General features: G+C 42.4%; 1 long non-coding RNA gene across 1 annotated transcript; it reads left to right on the top strand.

Annotated features, from left to right (window-relative positions):
* The first annotated feature begins 563 nt into the window (after window positions 1–563).
* LOC120398312 lies at window positions 564–15,157 on the top strand. Its single transcript, XR_005594312.1, has 3 exons — window positions 564–659; window positions 9,136–9,240; window positions 15,094–15,157. It is a non-coding gene; the product is annotated as an uncharacterized LOC120398312 (long non-coding RNA).
* The last annotated feature ends 1,412 nt before the right edge of the window (window positions 15,158–16,569 follow it).

Genomic DNA, 16,569 nt, shown 5'->3' with positions numbered 1-16,569 from the left:
CTTGGTTTCCCACCTGTGCCCTCCGAGGGTGTTGATCTAGTCCGTAAACTCTTCCCACAGTCTGTCCGTAGTAGAGGTGCTCATCTTCACTACTCTAGCACCCATTAGTACCTCAGCATGGCTGATCATGAACTGGCTAATGGCCTCAGTTTTGTCAGGTGTAAAATTGGCCCTTCTCTGCCCATGCTGCACTTGCCCTTCCCCCAGTTGCCTTCTGGCTTCTTCCTTGCTTCCTGAGCTGGTATTTGCCTTGGTGCTGGCTGAAATGAACCGGGGCTTCATCTTTTATCAACAGTTTGAAACGAGTAGCTGTATGTGACCTCATGGACACACATGTGCCTGTCTGTGGCTCCTGCTCCAAACTCAGCTCATAGCCTGGCTGCCAGGTATATGCCTATATCCAGCCCCATCTTGGATTTCCTGGGTCTGACTGTGATGTGTTCAGCTACATCATTACAGCATGCCCTGAAATTTGCCACCTCTCTCTGAAGCCCAGCTGAGCTTAGGCCCATTGCGTGGTTGCTTGGCAACTGGCTGTTTGTATCACCTATGCCAATGAGGCAGAGGAAGTGGAGAGAGGGAGGGATGGAAGTCCAGGCATTTCAAAACAAATAAATGGCTGTTGTGGAGTCCCGTGATGGTGGGAAATGAGGACCCAGGTACAGATATGTGTCACCCCACTTCTATTTACCTCCTCTTGTGTGTGGCCCTCATGGAGCACATTAGTCAGGTCCCTGAGGGTTCCTCAGCCTGTCTGGTGGGATAGGATCTGTCCATAGGTTGCCTCTGCTACCACTGCTGCTGCCATTAGCTGAGTGGCTCCTGTGATTCTCCTCCTGTGTGTCTGTGTTACCAGTGAGCGATGTGTGTGTGGTGCATGAGCTCCCTCTTCATCTCAGGGACCTCAGTCTTGTAGGGGGTAGTGGTGTGGAGGCACAAGGCAGAATGGAGGGGGTGCAGAATGTGGTGCTATGTGAGGGAGCGGGCAAGGATGGAACTGATCTCTTCTCTGCTGGAGCTGTGTGAGTGTCAGTGAAGAAAGCTGTTTATGGTGGATTTGTTTTTTCCCAGTGGGCTTCTGGGATCTTGTATACTTCTGGAGCATGAGACCTTCTAGGTAAAACCAGCCTTGGGGAGAAGATAGCCCCATTTCAGCTTCTATGGTAGGAAACTGCTCCCAGCAGTGTGTATATCAGATTAGGTGATACCAACCTTTTGAATGGAGCTTCTGCTGCCATTAAATGCAGGGCATTTCTGATATGCTCCAGGATGTGATTGAGGGATACTTGGAGAATGTCCCTTGAGTTGGGTGTGGCAGGTTACTGAGCCAATGGAAGAGGGATATGTCTGTAATGGGGCAGCTGGTCTTTCTCCCCTGTCCTCAGTTTCCCTTTCCCTGTGGTGGATCCGCCCATCTCTCTGTGTGTTCTCTGCTGATTTTTAGGCGGGGGGTACTGTCATTTACACCTGTGCAAAGTGATGTAAAGAATTTTCCACCCTATATCAGTGCAGTGTATTATACTTACTTTGCACAGGTGTCAATGGCTATGCCAGGCAGTGAAGAATCTATCCCAGTAGTACAATGTTATTTGAGAGTGCAGCAGCTGAGCCACTCCATGAAGTCAAATAGTTAATAGCTAGGCAGACGGTGAGCTAATACTACTGTTTATTATGCAAAACCAGGCTTGCTTTACTGTTACTTTGTCCACTTCCCATCACAGTGTTTGCCTGTTGGAGCCACTTGTTTGTATCTTGTCATAAACAAAGACTGTAAGTCTTGGAGTCTGGGACAAGAACTGCATCTTTACTGCATGTTTGTACAGTGCCTAGAACAATGGGTTGCTCATCCTTGATCATGCCCCCTGGGTGCTTTGGTACAACATATAAGAATAATGTCAACATGTAAATTATAGTAGGTAGGCTATAGAGTCAGCATCCCACTGATCTGAACGGGTCACTTCACAACTCTCAGGCCTTTTGTAGACTCAGGAGGACAACACTCTATTGGCTGATATTTGGATGCCAGCCAAATATAATACTAGAGAATGGATGAGGCTACCCCAGGATGATATGTAGGGGAGGGAAAATGATAAGCAAAGGGCCACTGACAGTGTGAACAGACAGAAGAGGTGGGTGAGGAAGAAATAGGAGAGGCAGGAAGAAAATCAGGAGGCTACTGGATCGAGAAAGCCAAAAGATGACAGAGTAATCATGCGTGTTGAAAACAGTAGATTTGGCCCTTTTTAGACTGGGCCAGAAGGATGTCAATTATAAACTTGTTAAGAGCAGCTTCAGTGGTGTAGAAGGGGCAAAACTGGATGGCAGGTTATATGAGAAAAGTAGAGGAAACTCCAGGCAGTGGGAATAGAGTGCGCACACAAGAATTCTGTAGTCAAAGTGGAGGTGGGAGATAGTGTTGTAGCTGGAGAGGCAAGTGGGGCCAGTGAAGAGTTTTTATGACAATTCATATCAGAATTTTTATTCTAAGTACAAACCTAGATGAGTGAGAGGTAAAAATTCTATTGTTCAGAGCCTAAAACTGAGGAATATCATTGTTATCCTTGAATTAATTCTGCTTATATTTCTCAGATGTAACCTCTACTGCCCACTGGGATACACACCAAATGTAAAAAATAGCAATATCATATACCCCGGATGAGACTCTCAGCTGGTGAAAATTGTTGTAATTCTGTGGATGTCAGTGGAGCTATGATAGCTTACTTCTTCTGGGAACCTGCCCCTGCCAGATTGTACACAGGCAAAAAGCGACAGCCACTTGAATTTAATAGAATCCATGGGCATAGTGCCATAGAGATGTCTGGATAAGGAAATAGATGTGTTAGGAAAATGTACATCACAAAACATATATGCTAAGTGGTGTTTTTGCTTTACCAAAAAAGGAAAAGCCAATCAAAATACAAAACCCACGCCATACACAACCGAAAAAACCCATCAACTTTCATGCTGGAAACTTCCCCCTAGCAATAGACGCAGAGGAAAGTCAGAATCACAAGATACAAACCATCTGCCCCCTAGAAAGACACCTCACCCAAAATGGAATAACCCCCCCCCCCATTCAAACTCAGTTTGCTTTTCCACAGTACTGACAATGGAAACATACTGATTAATGGTGTGGGGTTTAATTTCTACTGTGAAGGCTAGTTAGAGCTCAGTAACTAATGTGATTTAATAAAACAGATAACAATGCACTCCTGCTTTCATGTTTTTCAAGTGGATTTTAATCCCGGAAAGGGCTCAAAACACTTTAAAAAGGCACTTAATCACTCAAATATGTGCAATTTTAAAATTAAATTGTCTATATGTCTAAATTAAAACACATACTCTGCCAAGGAGCAGCTGATTTCATCCAGACAGCCAGATTCAAATGATTGAGAAACCTTTGCTATATTATCACAAGCTTTGTGATATTGTGGGCAGTCTTAATAGTAGCCTTTGGATGTCTGTTAATAAGCAGTTGTGTCATGCATATAGATGGTGAAATCTTGGCTCCATCAAAGTCAATGATAGTTTTGCTTTGACTTCAATGGTTTCATCCATAATGAATATGTCTTTATAGGGCCTAAGCTAGAAAGATTCCACCTCTCCACATGCCTTCATGGTGAACAGGATTTATAATTTAATATCCATCTAAGTAATGATGTTTCTGAAGCTGAAAAGCTCATCTTCTCTTTCCCTGAGCACAGATCTTATTAAAAGGCAGAAGACTCATAAACAGAGGTAAATAAACATGCAGCCCAAATGACCACAGACACAAGCTCCACCAGCCCAATAGGTCTGTGCGTGTCTCCTGAAGGGTGTGACAATCTGTCACTCAGCACGAGTATCTTACATTAGAACCGTTGAATTGTACAGCCAGTGTGTGAAGGAAGGAAGGAAAGCAGGTAGGCAGGCAGCCAGCTAGCCAGCCTCCCACCCATTGCTGCAACATGCCTGCTACAGCCTGCTCTAATACTGCTGAATGTAAGCATCTAAAAATCCACTTGGACGTTTTTAACTTTTAGCTCGCTGCCTTATCTTTTGGGCATTCACTTGCTGTGTACTGCAAGAGGTGTTTAGACAGATGCAGGCTAGATAATTATATGGACAGAGAAATCCTATGTCTCCAATTAATTCTGTTGAAAATGGCAGGTCAGTAGATAGAGCCAGCTCTGCAAGCCAGGTAGAACAAATGGTCACCTAAGGTAGCAAAAGAGTCTGTAAGTGGCTTTGTTTAGGTGACTGAGGGCCAATAAAGGATAAACACTTGCTGGTTTGCTTAGGGCAGAAGAAGCCCTAGAGCTGGTCTGGCCCTGTAAATGGGCTAACATTAAAATGTACATTGGGACAGGATTGGCTCAAATTTCATATAGTAAAATCAACATGAGATTTTTTTATGGGGTTTCCCACCTAAATTCTAGCCCAGTAAATAAAAAAAGGTGCTTACAGAAATGTTGCATTATCAGTAGTAGGCAGTGTGAAGTTGCCCTCTTGCTGTTAAATATAAACAGTCTGCGTCTAGGATTTGCCAGCTTTATGTAGTTATTTATTACTACTAAGCAACGAGATATTTTTAAATGTCCTTCCCCATTAATGTAATACATAATGTACAATGCTGTTAGTGGGAGGGAAAAAATGGCTTAAGGGATAGATAATGGGCTGTTAAAGCTTTTCACCTCTAATCACTGGTTCAAATCCAGGTCAGGTTGGTAATGATCAAGGGTGGTTACTATCTGATTGTTTGGTAGCCTGTGTGAAATTGGTTTGATAGTTTAGATCCAATGGACATGTATTTACATAATAAAAATATCGCTATATGTGTTAGTCATTGGCAACCTTCCTTGTAGTCTGGATATAGACACTGAATATCCTCCCCTCCCCTGGTGCAGGGTTGAGGCAAATTTGTGAAGTAGTATGGGGGCTGCTTGCATTGCTGGTGCCTGCCTTGGATAGTCCCTGTTCTATGAAACTTTGTCAGCCTCTTTCTGGCACTGGTCAAGATGGCTGTCTCTCAGTCCAAGAGGAGGAAACTTGACTGCTAGGAACATTTTTGCCTGCAGGGCTGTTTTCTGGGGACTCATACATGCACACATTTGAACAGAATTCCTCTGGGCAGCATCCACTGACTCCCTCAGCACATTCTCAGAGCCATGGGCACTGTCCAAGGTTCTTTGCACTGGGTTCCTCTCTGGATCCTAGTTACTGTTCCTCTAAACCCACTCCTCTCGCTGCTTATTTTTTGGTTGTCCCCTGCAGTTAGTTGACTTCTGTGTCTTGGTGGCCCTGCCCCTCTTCTGAAGGTGAGGCCACTGTGGTTCCAGCAGCAGAGCCCATTTCCCAGAGGTCAAATGGACTGACCCCTTTGAACACCAAATCCACATAAATTTCTTTTAAAAAAAATAATACACTAGCTGTCAGACCGTGTAATGGCTTGGCAGTCACGTGACAATGTTGTTGGTGGCCTGAGCCATTCTGAAGCCTTTTCTTAGTGGGTTTTAAGTTGTTAGTAACTCGGTAGATTCTTCCTGATTTGCCAAGATCTAAATTCCATTCCATTCATTGCAGCTCAAACACTGATGTGCAAACAGTTCATTTAGAAGTATATATGGCATAAAGAAATTAATGCTTTGACTGTGCTTCTGTGCTCCCTTATATCTAACACAATATTTAATAACTTTAATGTGCAGCAGAGTACAGTGCACAGAACATGTTAGCATGCCAGGCATATAGTACTAGGATCACTAGAATTAGAATTACTGTTTGACTAGAATATGCACAAACCTCCATACTACGATGGCATGAAGATCCTTTTCCTGGCAATACTCACATAATTTACGTTATATTGTAGAGTGAATGAAATATCTAATTTGCTGCTTTGGGCTTAATACAAAGCCCACTGATGTCAATAGAAAGACTCCTATTGACTTGAGTGGACTTTGGAGCAAATCCTTAGTGACTATTGACTTTTCTTAGAAGCAGCTTTAAGCACGCTCACTTAATACATTTGTTTTGTGGTTGGGGGTGATGCACAATGTGTCTTTTCTATATCACCTCACTCACTCGCTAGCCTGTCTACAACTATTACGAAATATTTTCTTTTCAGCTAAAAAATATTGGCCAAAACCCAGCTGTTTTAGATTTAAAACAGAAAGTTTTGATTTGGAAAAACCACTGCAGTGCCTTATGGAAGTACTCAAGTACCCCACACCCCTCTTCTCCTGGATGGGGCAAGCTCCTTGGCCAGACTATAACTCCACAGATGCACCACACTCTCCCTTTTTGCTGACACTCTCTCCCCCACAGAATGCATCGTGGGAGTCTCTGGATGTGGCGCATCCTGGGAGATGTAAGAAGCCTACTCTATAGAAGAGGATGGGGACATGAGATACCTGCACTACGATTTCCCTGAGATACCACTTTTTCAAAACTTTCCATGGAAAACAAACATTTTTCGTGAAAAAAAAATACATGTAGTCAAAACCAAACATTTCTGTTGAAAAACAGTTTTGATGGAAAATTTTCAATTAGCCTTAGCCTATATTTACCCATCCGTGAATAGAAAACTTGCTCTGGTAAGTGAGGGGACTTACTCTTCAGTTTCTATAGAATTGAAACCTCAATTTAATAAGTAAAAAAGAGGTTCAAGTCCACACAGTTGTGGAGAGAAACCTGCTGAATGGAGCCACACACAGTGCTGTCCTTCTGAATCTGTAGGGAGATAGGTTCAAGTTGCCTAAATCATGAATCCTGGGTCCAGCACACTGCTGGAGTGAGTGATCCCCTGGATGATTTGTCAACGGATGACATTAAGCAAGGAAACTGTGGCATGGACATGGATTGCATGAAATCATTTGTTGTGTCACTTGCTCCAGCAATGTTTTATTACATCTGTGATTTGTTGCAATAACACCTAAACACTGCTTCTGACAATCATTTTGTTACATCCATTCACGGCACATGGTAGTTATTGCTGTACCAGTGCATACTGGGAATCCTGGAGCACTATCACTATGTGCCAGTGCCTGTAAGATGAAAAACTTACTGAAGTTGTAGCAACCAACCATCACAATCAACAATGCTTATAAAATATCTGGAATGGTGGTTGTACCTGGATGCAAGAGGCTGTACAAAAGTTGCAAGCTTAGCGTATCGGAATCAAGCCCTGACTTACATTGAGTAGTACCTTATTCTGAGTAGGACTACTTGCAGAGCAAAATACTTCTCCGCCTGAGTAAAGGTATCAGAATTTACCCTCATGTATATACAGGGCCACCCTTTGTGTACCCATCTGTAGTGATTATAGAATAGGATACTTGGAGCCAGGACTCTTTGGTTGTGTTTCCAGCTCTGCCACTGTTTTGCTGTGAGACCTTGAGCAAATCACATAAACTTTCTTTGCCTCCGTTTGCCATCTTTTACTACCTGGGTATACTGAAATTTGCCTCCCTTACAGCAGCGTGGTGTGACTTCATTCATATTTGTAAAAGGCTGAGGTTCTCAGGTAAAGCTGCTATTTTTCTCATGCATAGTATCTATATTTTATTTTCAGAAATAAGGCAGTTGAGTAAATTATAAAATGCAAAAGTTTGTGATTCACTATTGACAGTAAGGTTAATGAAAACCAAATTATTATTTTTCACCTTCACTGGACAGGTTTGCAAACAGTCCCATAAATCTATGGGATTTTTGTGCCAGCTGCAGCTATTCCAAATTATTTTTGTGAATAAATTGTCACTTATCCAGCATCTTTCTTTAGAGACATTAAATAAGAGATTTCTCACAGCCCGATGAAACACCCATGGAGAGAAATATGAGTGGTCTATCCACTGCAATCATTTCATCTTTGAATTTTAGCTCCTAATAATGACTTAGGGGCAAATTCTACTCTCAGTAACTCCTAATGATTTCAGAAAGAGCGCTGCATGCGTATCTGAGGGCAGAATTTTGGTCTTTCAAAGTTTAATAATAATTAGGCAGCAGCTCTGGAACAAATCAGCTAGAGCACTATTTTTAGTTCATTCTTCGTGACTGTTGTGTGTTCAGACCATGACTTCATGAAAACAGGACTCAAATGATACATTTGAATGTATACACCTACTATAGATAGATAGATAGATATAGATGCAGGGATATACTGATATTTGTAGGGTGGATATGTGTATGTATCCAAGCACAGATGTATATAGATGCAGGGATATACTGATATTTGTGGGGTTTATATGTGTGTGTATCCAAGCATCACAGCCATTCCAGGCATTTTACAATTGTTTGTTGTAATGTATTATTATACCCATTATTATAGCCATTGTAAAAGATTGGAATAATTTTCCAGAATTGGCTGCTCACATTTTTTTTTCTTCCGGGTAATGATTGTCATGGACACAATAAAATCTGTCAGTTCTGTTCAGTGGTTGGCTTGATATTTTAACATCTTGAATCCATGGAAAGCATTAATCTATAACCCATTTTTTCTACTAATTACCTTCAGTATATAACTTGAGAACTACTCATGAATCTGCTCGATTGAGCACTGATTGCTCACAGTGTTCTGTTTCATGTAAGCAGAGCTCTAGCAATTAAAGCAGTGCTCAATGCTACTATGTTTTTTTTCTTTTTTTCCCTTCCCTAGTCCTAAATTCCTCTTATCGTGTGGGCAAAGCTTTCTGGTAGTCCCCAAGCTCCCCTTGTACTGAAAAGCCTCTGCATTCTGTACTGTGAATAGCTGAAATACTGCAGTGAGAGATTTTACATTGGAAAAGAGATTTTACCAGTTCCGCTTTTGTCAAAATCTTTATGAATGATATTTTTATAATATCACTTGCTCCAGTTTGGATTTAAAATTATAATTAGAGCTGGTGCATGCTATCTGTGTTGCATTCTTCTTGAACCTTAATATTTAGGCAGAGGGATTTTCACACTGCAAACCAGTAAAAGAGAGAATATTAATCCAAAAAAAAAGCAATTTCCTCTTCCTTTCCTAAACTATATCCATGTTGCTAATATTGAAACTTATTGTCAGCAGTGTTCTCCTTCACAGTACAGCATGCTCATCTGCTTTAGTGGCCCCTGAAGTCACAATCCACTAAAGTCACTTTGGACATAATGGCAGAGTAACAAAGGAGTGTACTTTCTCTGCAGGTTAGGATTGGAAAGGTGACTGGACTTTGAAGGAGAAAGCCCATGTTTGGACAAGAATATTTTTCATAATTAGGATATGTGACAAAGAAAATTAGGAAATGGAAGGTAAATGGATTTATCATTATATATGACACATTTTAAAGTTTTTTCCCCAACATGAATTCAGTATTTAGTTTTGTTTGGATCTCATAGTTAGCACACATTCTTCTGGGAACATGTATGTCTTGGACTGGATGGAGTTAAAAATACTGGCTGAGGTTCTGCTCTCATTTACATGTAGGAAACCCAGATAATGTTATTTCAAGTGATAATAATGGGGCTGCATGTGCCTAGTTGTGATCAAAATTTGGCATGATAAGTCATCACTTTTCACAATTTTCTTTCCTCAAGGAATAACAACTCAATCCTGCAACCCTTATATGTGTAGGCTTGGATTGTCAAAGGAGCTAATGGACTTAGGTGCCCAACTCCCATTGGCTATCAGTAGAAACTGGCACCTAACTTCCTTATGCTCCTTTGACAATCCTAGTCATAATTGTTATTGGTAATTGTAGTAATTAAGAACTAGTTGATTTAATTGGGAGTACTCATGTGAATCATGCATATTTATGTGAGTAAGAACTGTAGGGCTTGGCCTTTGTTATTTTTTTCCTTGAGAGATGGGTCTTAAAAGTCGTAAGAGAAAACTTGACAGAAGATAGAAATTTGTTACCCTTGTTGTAGTTTTGGACAATGTCACACATGGCTAAAACAAGATGCTATTTATTTTGCTCAGTTGTACCACCTCTGTCTCAGTATAAGCATGATGATGCCTGCCCTCAGTCAGTCTCCCTCTCTCTCTCTCTCTCTCTCTCTCTCTCTCAAAATCTCATGGATTTGTAGATTTTTAAGGCCAGAAAAGAGCAATAGATCATTTAGTCTGAATTCTTTATAACTCAGGCCATAGAATTTCACCCAGTTTCTCGTCTACTGAACCAATAACTTGTGTCTGACTAAAGCACATGTTCCAGAAAGGCACTAGGTCTTGATGTGAATATATCAACAGATGGAGAATCCACCTGTTCCCTTAGTAGTTTGTTCCAATGGCTACTCACCCTAACTGTTAAAAAATAGGGCCTTATTTCTAATTTAAATTTGTCTTAAGTTCCCATCATTGGTTCTTGTTATGTCTTAGCTAGATGAAAGGAGCTCTTTAGCACCTGGTATTTTCTCCCCATGCAGGTACTTACACACTGTAATCAAGTCACCTCAATTTTCTTTTTTTTTTTTTTTTGGTGTGATAAGATGAACAGATAGGGCTCCTGAAGTCCCTCATTGTAAAGCATTTCAGCCTTTGAATACTTTTGTGGCTCTTCTCTGCACCCTCTCAAATTTTTCAGCTTCCTTTAAAATATGTGGCTACCAGAACTGGACAAAGTATTCCAGTACTGGCTTCACCAATGCTGTATACAATCACGAGTAACATAAATACACCTCTCTGCTTCCTCTCAAGGACTGCATTAGCCCTTTTTGCAATAGCACTGAACTGGGTGCTCATGTTGAGTTGCTTGTCCGTTCTGATCACTATCTTCTTTTCAGAGTCACTATCTTCCAGTATACCCTCTCCCCTTCTGTAGGTATGGTCTGTGTTTTTGTTCCTAGATGAATGACCTTGCACTTGTCTGTATTAAAATGCATTTTGTTTTAATGGGCCCAGCATACAAAGTAATCCTGGTCACTCTGTATGTCTGTCTTGTCTTCATCATTATTTACCACTCTGCCAATATTTGTACAAGCCACACATTTTATCAGCAGTGTTTTATATTTCTTCCACTCCTACTGGCATCAATGAGAGCTGATCATGCAGAAAGAAGTTAGTTTGCATATAGCAAGATGTGCAATGATTCATTTGTATAGTTTTCTAAATACTCATTTGCTATTTCCTTCTGCTGATTTTCCAGCTTTTGCAATTCAGAGTTTTGTCCAGAATGCACTAATGAGATGTACATTACATTCTACAAGCAGAAAGCCAATTTAAGTTAGTCCAAATCCACAGCTTATTATCTGCTAAATTTCAGCAGTGCACCATATGGTGAGGAAACAGCAAGGGTGAATTATATGCAATACAATTGTGGTATGAAAACGCAGTCAGTTTTGTTACTGAATGGATCCTAAGTGGAGATTTGTACATAAACTAACCACTTTTTTATTTTGCATACGAAAATACACCTAGGAGTTTTACCATCTATATATCTTGTAGGAAAAATGTACTTTGGTGTCATAAAAGATTGGTCAAAGCAGACAGCCTTCTTGATAGCATTCTTAACTTTGTCTTTTTTTTAGTTAATTAAATAAAAAAGATCACTTATGACTGTATTTTTTAAAATCCGTACTGATGCATCAGTTCATACTGCATGTATAGTGAAACGTACAGTATCTTACTGCTTGCAGAAGAGGTGCACTAGATGGTCCATAATTTGTAAGATGTCATATGTAGGTCCCACTAGGAAACCCATTATCAAGTTGCAGGCGCATAGGACTAAATTTAGTGTTCTATTTTTCCTACTCACAAAACCCACAGCAAAGCTGCTCCAAGTAGTCCTGTCATAATAGAAGCATTGCACCATAGAAATGTGTGGAGCTGGAAGGGGCCTCGAGAGGTCATGCCATATATCTCCTCCCCCTACCTCCTTCCCACACTGAGGCAGGACCAAGTAATACTTGGATCACCCCTGACAGATGTTTGTCTAACATGTTCTAAGAACCTCCAGTGATGTGGATTCCACAGCCTCCCTTGGTAACATATTTCAGTACTTAACTACCCTTATAGTTAGAAAGTATTTCCTAATATCTAACCTAAATCATCTTTGCTGCAGGTTAAGCAAATTACTTCTTGTCCTACCTTCAGTGGACATAGAGAACAATTGATCGCCATGCTTTTATAACAGCCCTTAATATATTTGAAAATTATTATCAGGATGATCATCGGTTTTTCTTTTCTCAAGACTAAACATGCCCAGCTATTTTTAATCTTTCCTCGTAATCTTTTATCATTTTTGTTGCTGTCTTCTGAACTCTCTCAAAACTGGATAAAATATGCTAGTGGAGGCTTCACCAGCTGAATAGAGTGGAACAATTACCTCCCATGACTTACATATGACATAACTAATACTTAATACATAACTTAATACACCCCTGAATGACATTTCTCTCTTTTGCAACTGCATCACATTGGTGTCTCATATGCAGTTTGTGATCCACTATACCCACCTGATCTTTTTCTGCAGTATTACTACCTAGCCAGTCATTCCCCATTTTGTAATTGTGCATTTGATTTTTTTTTCTAAGTGCAATACTTTGCACTTTATTAAATATTGTCTTATTGATTTCAGGCCAATTAATGAATTTGTCAAGGTTGTTTTGAATTCTAATCCAGTTCTGCAAAGTGCTTGAAACCCCTCCCAGTTTGGTGTCATCTGCAAATTTTATAAGCATACTCTCAACTCCATTATCCAAATCATTAATGAAAATATTAAACAGTACTGGACCCATAACAGACCCCTGTAGAACACTGCTAGATACATCCTTTCAGTTTGAGAGCAAGCCATTAAAAACTACTCTTAGAGTGTGGTCTTTCAACCAGTTGTAGTCTAGATTAAGTTACTATAAAGTGTGCACATTTCCCTAGTTTGCTTTTGAGAAGGTCATGTGGAACTGTGTCAAAAGCTTTACTAAAATCAAGATATATCAGATCTACTGCTTCCTCCATCCACTAGATCAGTAACCCCATCAAAGAAAGAAATTAGGTTGGTTTGGAATGATTTCTTCTTGACAAATCCATCCTCACTATTACTTATCACTCTATTATTCCCCTCTAGGTGCATACAAATGGATTGTTTCATAATTTGTTCCAGTATTTTTTCAGGTACCGAAGTTAGGCTCACTAGCCTATAATTCCTCAAGTTCTCTTTGTTCCCCTTCTTAAAGATAGATTCTATGATTGCCCTTTTTCAATCCTCTGGTACCTCATCTATTCTTTATGAGTTCTTGAAGATAATCACTAATGGTTCCAAGCAGGGAGGGCGGGGCTGCCCAAGCCCTAAGAGAGCAGGAGCGCCGCGCCGCTTTCCCGTCTGGTCCCCTCTCCTCCTCTCGCGGTTGCGCTCCGCGGCTCATGCCCGGGCATGGGCCGGCAGTCGGACGAGCCGGGCGGCGCCGGGGCAGCGCGTCGCTGCGCCTGCGAGAGCAGCGCGGGAAGAAGGCAGGACCGCGTCGCGTCCATTCACGGGAGCCAAATGCCCCCCCCGGCGGCCCAAGCGCCTGCTTGGCGCGCTGGTGTCTAGAGCCGCCCCTGGTTCCAAGATTGCTTCAGCTAGTTCTTTAAGTACCCTATGATGAATTCTGTCAGGCCCTGCTAACTTGAATATATCTAACTTATCTGAATATTTTTAACATGTTCTTTCTCTATTCAGTGTTATGTTGCTTTCCCCTTGTTGTTAATGTTAATTGTGTTAAGCATCTGGTCACTATTAATTTTGTATTAAAGACTGACTGTAGCAGGGTGGTCACCCTGCTTCTGCCGTGAAGGGCCTAAAACAGCCCTGGGAGAGGGCTGTAGTGGGGGAAAAGCTAGGCTGATTGGGGGAAGCAGCCACAGCTGGGGCCACACCCCAATCAGACCACAGCTGGCCCTATAAAAGGGCTGTGAGCCAGGAGCTCGCATACAGAGTCTCTCTCTAGCTGTGGAGAGAGATGGGCCTGGCTGCCTCGGAGCTGGGCAGGGCACCTAGAGTGGAACAAGGCTGGGGGAAGGCCAGAGGAGCTGGGGAGCTCCAGCCTGGAAACCCCCCAGGCTGCAGGCCTTGATAAGGATGGGAAGGGTACTGGGGTTGCAGAGGTGCAACCCAGGGCAGGCAAATGCAGCAGGTCCAAACGCCCCTTGCTAGTGATGAGTGGTTTACAGACTGCAGTCCACCCTAGTGGAGGGGGGGTAGATGGTGACTGGCAGTAGCCACTGAGGTGAAGTGGGGATAGAGCAGGAGTGGGCAAACTTTTTGGCCCGAGGGCCATATTGGGGTTGCACAACTGTATGGAGGGCTGGGTAGGGAAGGCTGCGCCTCCACGAACAGCCTGTCCTGCACCCCCTCCCACTTCCCGCCCTCTGACTGCCCCCCTCAGAACTTCCAACCCACCCTGCTCCTTGTTCCTTGACTCCCCCCTCCTGGGACCCCCACCCCCTATCCAACCATCCTGCTCCCTGTCCCCTGACTGCCCTCCCGACCCCTATCCATATCCCCACCCCCTGACAGGCCCCCTGGGGGACTCCCACTCCCAACCTCCACCCCATCCAACCTCCCCCTCCTCCTGGACTGCCCCCACTCCCTTACCTAATCCCCCCCCACTCCCTGCCCCTTTACCAGCAGCAGGAGCTCACAGCTGCGACACCCAGCCAGAGCCAGCTGTGCTCCACATGCTGCCCAGCAGGAGCGGCAGGCCAGAGCACGGCCCACGTGGCGGCATGGCTGCGGAGGAGGGGGGATAGCGGGGGAGGGGCCGGGTAGTAGGCTCCCTGGCCAGGAGCTCAGGGGCCGGGCAGGATGGTCCTGTGGGCCATAGTTTGCCCAGGTCTGGGATAGAGGATTGGGGTTCCCCAGGGAGGGGAGACCCAAAGTATGGGGACACTGCCAGGGGACAGCACCCCAAGATAAAGGGGCACCGGGGTCCAGGTGAGGACATGGGGGGCCTGAGGCAAGCAGGACATCAGCCAGCAGAGGACGCTTTGGGATGGAATCGAGCTAATTCCCAGGACGACCAGCAGGAGGCACTGCACAGGTGAGTCATGGCTTCACTACACTGATGCAAAATAGGCATTAAATACATCAGCTATCTTGATGTCATTTGTCATTATCTCTCCTTCCTCACTAAGTAGTGGACCTACACTTTCCTTCATCCTTTCTCTTCTTCTTAATGTATTTACAGAATATGCTTATAGGCACTCTGGGATGGAACCTAGGAGTCAGCATGTGAGATCTATATGTCTATGCAGGTACTGATCCCTGTAACTCAGCCATGGCTTTTTACTCATAGCCCCAGGCAGATTTAGTTGAAATAATCTATATAGGGGTGTGTTCTTTCACAGTGAGTTTTTGCTGAGAAAGTATGTGCCCATTTTGAAGACCACTTTGCTGTTTCAAAATTTCTCCTGAAGATCATGTAGGAAGGGTCTTTCCTGTGGAAAAAATGATCGTTTCTAGTATTCACCAATTTCATCTGAGCTCCAACTGCACAAATCCCAAAGGGCAAGAAGCTAATGGAAAAATGAATAGACTATCTGGAGTTACAAAATGAATGTGAATTCCTGAAAAATAGTGGCATCAATAATGGGCACGCTCTTCACTAGCATAGTCATTCATGATAATATATGGCTGGTGAGTCATTTAATATAAGAAATTGTATTCTGTTTTGTATTGCTCAGTAATCAAAGCTTTAATGTACACTAATACTCATGCTGTACACTGTAGGTTTTCAACATTTGTCATCTCAACATTTATATTTTAAAATAGCCCCCACAAGGTTTTATCCTTGTTATTAAGAAACAGATACTGTTATTATGCTCCAGTTGAGGGTGTGGAAATCCATACTTCTAAAAGGATTAGCATCAGCCAGTCAGAGCTCATGGATTCTGGACAGTTATGGACAGATACCTATACATCTATTCCTCTTTTATGCAATTCCCTGTACTCTGATTGTGGAGGAGTTCTGATATGCATAACAGCTGTGCAGTTATTTCTCAATAATCATATAGTATGGAAATGTATTTAGTCTGATTGGCCAATAATAGCTCTAAGTAGCAAAGCACAATGGTTATATTCAGTAGCATTCTCAGTGGAGTAATAATGGGCTATTGTCATCAGGGTACCTTATCCATATACCTACCACACACGGGAGCCTCAACTGTGGATCCTCTTCCCATCCAGTCACCCCACAACTCTAGATATAACATACAATTTTTAAAAAATGAATTAATTTTATTGGGGAACTGGGAGCTTTGCATTATTCAAATGGCAAGGAGAAATCAAGATGGCGGGGGTTACGTGGTGCAGAGGGAGAAGAGCGATGGAAGTTGGAGTATAAGGAGTAACCATGTGTGTCATGGACAAATGATATGAAACTGTAAGCTAATTAGAGCAGAGGGACTTATAGTAGCCTGTTAGGGTCAAGGAGAAGAACATATAGAGCATATTTTAGTATAACATTAGTAATTTACTGGTGTGCCCTCTTTATTCTATAATAATTATCCTGGGCTAATAAACTCCTTCCTCTATTGGTCTAGGAATTTGCCTAGCCCCAGATATGGTTATTGTCTAGGAAACAAAAAGCGTGTTACTCAATAATACATAAGTTATATTGAATGTCACATTAAATGTATGTAGAAACTGACTTTGATACTGAAAA

This window comes from Mauremys reevesii, linkage group 1 (assembly GCF_016161935.1).
Source record: "Mauremys reevesii isolate NIE-2019 linkage group 1, ASM1616193v1, whole genome shotgun sequence".
Classification (NCBI taxonomy): Eukaryota; Metazoa; Chordata; order Testudines; family Geoemydidae; genus Mauremys; species Mauremys reevesii.
This window is presented reverse-complemented; position numbering and strand designations above follow the sequence as displayed.